A 7,736-nucleotide genomic window follows, 5' to 3' on the forward strand; every position below is an offset into this window, starting at 1 on the left:
GTGATTTTTTAAAACCTAAATTTCAAAATCGGTTCAAGAGATAGAGAGACCTCTTACAAACTTACAAACTTTACTAGGTATTAGTATTAAGTACTTAAGTAAAACAAAAGCGACCGACAGCTCAAGGGATTAGCAGGCTGGAGTGCCAATGGGGAGGGCATGTCTGTCGCAGAACTGACGGTCGATGGGGCAGCCGTGCTGGAGTAGAGACCGCGAGCCCGTAAGCGCAGTGTGGGACGACCTCCAGCCCCCTGGACCGATAACCTGAAGAAGGCGGAGGACCGTGTTTGGCGGCGCGTTCTTCGAAAGGCCTATATCCAGCATTGGACGCGCACAGGCAGATGGAATGGAATGAATGGATATAGATCCATACTAATATTATAAATGCGACAGTGTGTCTGTCTGTCTATCTGCTACCTTTTCACAGCCCAACAGTTTAACCGATTCTGACGAAATTTGGTACAGGGTAGCTTATATATCCCGGAAACCGATATGGGCTACTTTTTATCCCGGAAATTCAAACAGTTCCCACGGGATCTTTAAAACCTACATCCACGCTTACGAAGTCGCGCGCATCCTTTAGTAAGAGATAAGTAAATGTCGAGTATCGACTCCTGGGATCTGTTGTTCTAGTAACATAGTACAGATAGTGAGCGTCACCTTGAGTTGATGTATCGCGGTGCCTTTTCACCTGTGTTCCTCATTTAGGCCTATTTACCTAACTGTGGCGAATCCGAGACTAAAATATATCAAACCAGGCTTCTTTGAATGATAGACAGACTCCTTTCCTACCAGTAATATGTTAATAGCTATGCTGTGAGGAAGGCAGAACTAAGTTTTTGATTTTAATCATAATTCCTAGTTAAATTAATGAACGATTCATCTTCTTCGATTTAGCGTTTTTCCACCTAAACTAAAACTAAAAACAAATAAAAATAATTAAATTAAAAACTACAAGTGTAAATTAAAAATTTATAACACCCCCGACAAGTGAAGGTTACAGTAACTAGAAAAGAGCTGATAAATTTCAAACGGCTGAACAGATTTTCTTGGATTATATCTAAGAACACTCGATCAAGCCAGCCACCTTTCAAATAAAAAAAAAAAAAACTAAATTAAAATCGGTTCATTAGTTTAGAGGCTATGATGCCACAGACACAGATACACACGTCAAACTTAAAACATCCCTCTTTTTGGGTCGGGGGTTAAAAATGAATTAAATAAAATGAAATCTAACCCCTCAGCGAGACCACCGCAGCGAGGCATTGTACCTAAGATGCTGGCAGCATTACCCCTTTGGATGGCCAAACTAATTCTTTGTCCAAGCTGCCAGCTCTCGGGTCCCCGGTTGACTAGATAACCCTTTTCGAAATTTCCCCAAAAAAAGCTCGAGCCCCCGGGCTAATAAAAATAAAAAAAGCCGGCCAAGACTCGCAGTCAGGCTCGCGCACTGAGGGTTCCGTACTCGGGTATTTTTTCCAACATTTTGCACGATAAATCCAAAACTATTTTACATAAAAATAAATAAATATCTGTTTAAGAATGTAAAGGTAAAGCCCTTTCATATTATGATACCCCACTTGGTATAGTTATCTTACTTTGAAAATTCACAAATTCGCGGTTTTCAGATTTATTCCTGTACTTGTGCTATAAGACCTACCTACCTACCAAATTACATGATTTTAGGTCAACGAGAAGTACCCTATAGGTTTCTTGACAGACACGACGGACGGACAGATAGACAAACAACAAAGTGGTCCTATAAGGGTTCCGTTTTTCTTTTTGAGGTACGGAACCCTAATAATGATTTCACTAAATGCAAATGATTTAAAAGTTAGTCAAGTTTCAGGATCTGGATTGTAATACTTGTAAATGATTCAGCAAAATAACACAAAATTATTTACAACAATAAAATGACCTTGTATTTCGGAACAAAAACACCATAGAATGTGCATGATCTAAAAATGTCTGCGCCTACGCACACCGTGATATGTCGAGCCTTGGTGTGAAATATCAAATAACATCTCATTCATACAGGGTGTGACCAGAACGCTAGCAAAAACGAAGACAGGTGATAGCACTGATGATAACTGATAAGATACCATAAAAACCGGCCAAGTGCGAGTCAGACTCGCGCACCGAGGGTTCCGTACTCGGGTATTCTTACCAACATTTTGCACGATAAATCAAAAACTATTATACATAAAAATAAATACAAATCTGTTTTAGGATGTACCGGTAAAGCCCTTTCATAATATGATACCCCACTTGGTATACTTAGTTATCTTACTTTGAAAATTGAAACACATATTTTTTTTAAATGATTTAACCACAAATTCGCGGTTTTCAGATTTATTCCTGTACTTGTGCTCTAAGACCTACCTACCTACCAAATTTCATGATTCTAGGTCAACGGGAAGTACCCTATAGGTTTCTTGACAGACAGACAGACAGACAGACTACAAAGTGATCCTATAAGGGTTCCGTTTTTCCTTTTGAGGTACGGAACCATAAAAAACTACGAAAAAACATATTTTTAAAAGTTCACAATATATTGCAAATAAAACATCTGACTGACGCTAGAAGTCAACGAACGTTACGTAAATAGGCCACCCGAAGTCAATGCCGCGTCGTACGTGGGGCATTGACCCGAGTTTTGCACACTATACAATGCGGGTTTGAAAAATACTAAATCACTAAAACTACAAGATAAGGCAAATAGTTATTGGCATTGAATTGTGTTAAAGTAGTATCACACTAATATTATAAAGGAGAAAGTTTGTATGTGTATGTGTGTGTGTGTATGTTTGTTACTCCTTCACGCAAAAACTACTGGACGGATTGGGCTGAAAAGAATGGAGATAGATTATACCCTGGATTAGCACATAGGCTACTTTTTATCCCGGAAAATCAAAGAGGGGAATTTAAAAACCTACATCCACGCGAACGAAGTCGCGGGCATCAACTAGTAATAAATAATAACGCTAAGTTTTTGCTAGCGTTCTGGATACACCCTGTATCATTCGGTTCGCATTCCGTAGGTAGTAGAGTACATTATTTCACGAATTTTAATAACCGAAAAGGATGTAACTATTGTATCTTATTAATCGAATCTTTTTATTATTATTATTTTTGAACTACGAGCCCTGCCCTTTGCTCAAAGGTACTTAAATAGTGATCTCGCATCGAAAATTGCAACGTTAGACTCTAGGTGGGCAAACGAAATAAAACTAGTTTTTTATTTATTATTTATTTTATTTATTTATTGTATTAACATAATTCTTACAACTAGTTACATTATATTCTTAGCGACTTGTCTGGGCGCTGCACATTCCTCTAAATATTAATTACTAGCTGATGCCCGCGACTTCGTTCGTGTGGATGTAGTTTTTTAAAAATCCCGTGGGAACTCTTTGATTTTCCGGGATAAAAAGTAGCCTATGTGCTAATCCAGGGTATAATCTATCTCCATTCTAAATTTCAGCCCAATCCGTCCAGCAGTTTTTGCGTGAAGGAGTTACAAACATACACACACACACACACACACACATACAAACTTTCGCCTTTATAATATTAGTATGATATGAAATACGGATTATATGAAATATTAATATGAAATATATTTTACTAGTTCCCGTTGTATCCCGTTGAAACTGTTTGATTTTTCGCGATAAAAGCATCTTACATCCGCTTTAGGATGCAAACTATCTCTGCACCAAACGTAAAGGCCGTTGTAATAGCTATAATGTTTATATTACAATCTTATTTCTTAATATTTCTCTTCAATTAATTTTCCACCTACAAAGATGGGTAATCAAATACATAGAGATTCAGCCAAAGCATAGAGTAAGGATTTTCATAAGAAAAGGACCATGCCTAATTTTGGGCCTAATTTTTAGATTCCGTACCTCAAAAGGTACGGAACCCTAAACAAACTTTACTCAAAATAGGGACCCTTGTAGGAAAACTTTGTTGTCTTTCTGCCTGTCTGCCTGTCCGTCTGTCGTGCCTGTCACGAAAACCTATAGGTTATTTCTCGTTGACCTAGAATCATGAAATTTAGCAGTTAGGTAAATATTATAGCACAAGAAAACGGAGAAATACATCACAACATTAAAATGTGTTCATGAAAAAATAATTAGTATTTTCAATTCTCAAAATAAGATAACTATACTAAGTGGAGTATCATATGAAAGGGCTTTACCTGTACATTTAAAAAAAGATTTTTTATTTATTTTATGCATACTTAATAGTTTTTGATTTATCGTGCGAGACGTCGGAAAAATAACCGAGTACGGAACCCTCGGTGCGCGAGTCTGACTCGCACTTGACTTTTTGTTCGCTATTATCGATTTGGCCAATCTGTCACCACAAAAATGTTTACTTTACTTACCTACTACATTTTCTATAGGTATATAATGATTGATTTCTCTAATGTCTTTCGGAACAGGTGGCCAATTGCATGGTACAGTAACACCATCTTTCATGTAATAGATACATGACGTCTTTCTAATTACTATTAACTAATAATAATATATGGACACAAGAGCAAGAGGTCAAGAAAACATAATAATTTATAGAACCCTAGGTTCTCCTAAGATGAGTAAAGATAAAATTCTTATACAAATAATCTTTTACAAATAAAATGATAGATATTTAAAGCTGAAAATAAAGTTCGAATAATCTTGCATCCCGGAAACGGACATAGGCTTCTTTATATCCCGGAAAATTAAAATTTTACAAGAGATTTTTCCGCCTACCTCTATATATTTATATATGTCCTTTGCACCATTTTGGTCGCCTAGAAGAGATCGCTAGGTAGCGATAAGGCCGCCAAATTGTATCTGCCTATATTTTTTAATATTAGCCATGCTAATCATGACTGATACTCCCCTTTCCCCTCCAATTAAGCGTAAAGCTTGTGCCAGGAGTGTGTACGACAATAGTGCAACGGGTGGGCTTTGAACCGCCGACCTTTCGGAATTCAGTCCGCTCCTCAACCGTTGAGCTATCGAGGCTCTCTAATTGCTTTACATACATATATGTGTTTTTAACCCCCGACCCAAAAAGAGGGGTGTTATAAGTTTGACGTGTGTATCTGTGTATCTGTCTGTGGCTTCGTAGCGCCTAAACGAATGAACCGATTTTAATTTAGTTTTTTTTGTTTGAAAGGTGCCTTGATCGAGAGTGTTCTTAGCTATCATCCAAGAAAATCGGTTCAGCCGTTTGAAAGTTATCAGCTTTTTTATAGTTACTGTAACCTTCACTTGTCGGGGGTGTTATAAATTTTTAATTTACACTTGTTTCAGTATTAATTTTGTGGTGCGCTAAAAGTATATTCCTTCATTAATTTTAAAAAAATCTAGATTTCATGAAGTCGCAACTCAGGCATCGTCATTAGTACGTGGCAGGTCAAGATGGCAATCGGGTTGCACACCTGCCCGGCTAGCATGGGCAGTAGATAAAAATTATATCCCCGATTATATCCACTGATTTGTATGACATCAGTGGATATAATCGGGGGATATAACTTTTATCTACTGCCCATGCTAGCCGGGCTGCACGTCACCCGCGCTATCCCGCACCGGCTTATATCCCCCACCCCAATTGCCATCTCGACCTGTCGCGTATAGTCTCTGTGCTATAGTTACCTAAAGGTTTATAGTAGACTAGCTGACGCCCGCGACTTCGTCCGCGTGGATTTAGGTTTTTCGAAATCCCGTGGGAACTCTTTGGTTTTCCGGGATAAAATATGCTAATCCAGGATATTATCTATCTCCATTCCGAATTTCAGCCAAATCCGTCCAGTAGTTTTTGCGTGAAGGAGTAACAAACGTACACACACACACACACATACAAACTTTCGCCTTTATAATATTAGTGTGATAATTCCATTCAAAGCTATTAGAAATAATAATTACACATTACTAACTATAAAAAACAACATAGTAATTTGACATTGACCTGTAGGTACATCAGAGACCTAATAACTCAGAAAGTAAATTACGCGTTAACCTGGTGATTACACAGCCTAATAAGACAGTCCAAGGTTCATATCCATCGGATTTTACGAATCAAAAATATGAGAGGCCAACATTGCACAATAGTTTTACTAAGATAGATAGAAATGATGCCCAAGACTTCATACAGAACCCTCAGTGCGCGAGTCTGACTCGCGCACTGAGGGTTCCGTACTCGGGTATTTTTCCAACATTCCAACATTTTGCACGATAAATCAAAAACTATTATAAATAAAAATAAATAAAAATCTGTTTTAGAATGTACAGGTAAAGAAAGCCCTTTCATATAGCCCCACTTGGTATAGTAATCTTACTTTGAAAATTGAAACACGTTTTTTTTTAAATGATGTAACCACAAATTCGCGGTATTCAGATTTATATTCCTGTACTTGTGGTATAAGGCCTACCTACCTGCCTTTCATGATTCTAGGTCAACGGGAAGTACCCTATAGGTTTACTTGACAGATACGACGGACAGACAGACAGATAACGACGTGGTCCTATAAGGGTTCAGTTTTTCCTTTTGAGGTACGGAACCCTAAATAGTAGTCTATGCCCAGGTCTTATACATGGTGTGACCAGAACGCTAGCGAAAACTTAGCATTATTGTTATATGTACTACCTTAACACAATCATATTATGTCGATAACCATTTGCCTTATTTTGTAGTTTTAGTGATTTTTTCCAAATAAAGAGGGGAAACCCCCGCATTGTATAACGTGCAAAACTCGGGTCCCCAAAATACCCCACCTACGACGCGGCATTGACTTCGAGTGACTTATTTAGAGTTCGAAGTACGATGCCATGTAGAAACTAAAGGGGTATATTATATGGGTTTAATAAAAACTACCATGCCCTCCAAGTCAGCCCGTTTCCATCTTAGACTGCATCATCACTTACCACCAGGTGAGATTGCAGTCAAGGGCTAACTTGTAAAATAAAAAATTAATAAAAAAAAAACAATGGAATTACAATCAAACGTAATACAACCGTTTGTATGGATGCGCCATTAAATATCTTGAACGACAATTCAAGGGCGTAGAAAGGAGGTATTGTTTTTCGAGACAATGGTCCGATATGTATGTTTGTCTGTGCCATTGTAGTGTCGCAACCGACGGGTCAAGAACTGTATCGGGATGCGCTGAAAGAAATGAATGCATTGTTCAATTTGGGGCAAATCGGATTATAGGCTCAGAGACGGTGGACGATTTGTTCGGTGTATACAATAATACCTTATGTCTTTCCATCCGAATTTCGGCCACAGCTGATAATCTCCACAGATATTAGAATTAGAATTTATTTATTTGCAAGAAACAGTGTACATAAATGAAAAAATTAAAAATGAAAAAATATTTATTAACCAAATACAACTTATACAATTTTTCTCTGTCCAAAATAGGTTCACATAAGTTATTATTAAAATATGTATATCCAATATGTTTCGTCAATTGACATGCAAAATATAGTATCAGTTGATAATAGATTCCTTTTTTATACAGTTTTTATAATTGTTTTGAATTTACAGGATTGAAAAGTTTAAAGAGATTAGTATAATCACATTACCTTCTCAATACATTTACAGTACCTAACATAATCTTTTTTAGGCAGGATAAGTGATACCTACACTACACACAGTCTACATACCAAAAATCGTAAGAAGCTAGTTATAGAGTCATATCGTCTACACAGTGCAGAAATCCTTTGTGGGGTCGGCTC

The sequence above is a fragment of the Maniola jurtina genome, chromosome 25, assembly GCF_905333055.1.
Source record: "Maniola jurtina chromosome 25, ilManJurt1.1, whole genome shotgun sequence".
Lineage (NCBI taxonomy): Eukaryota > Metazoa > Arthropoda > Insecta > Lepidoptera > Nymphalidae > Maniola > Maniola jurtina.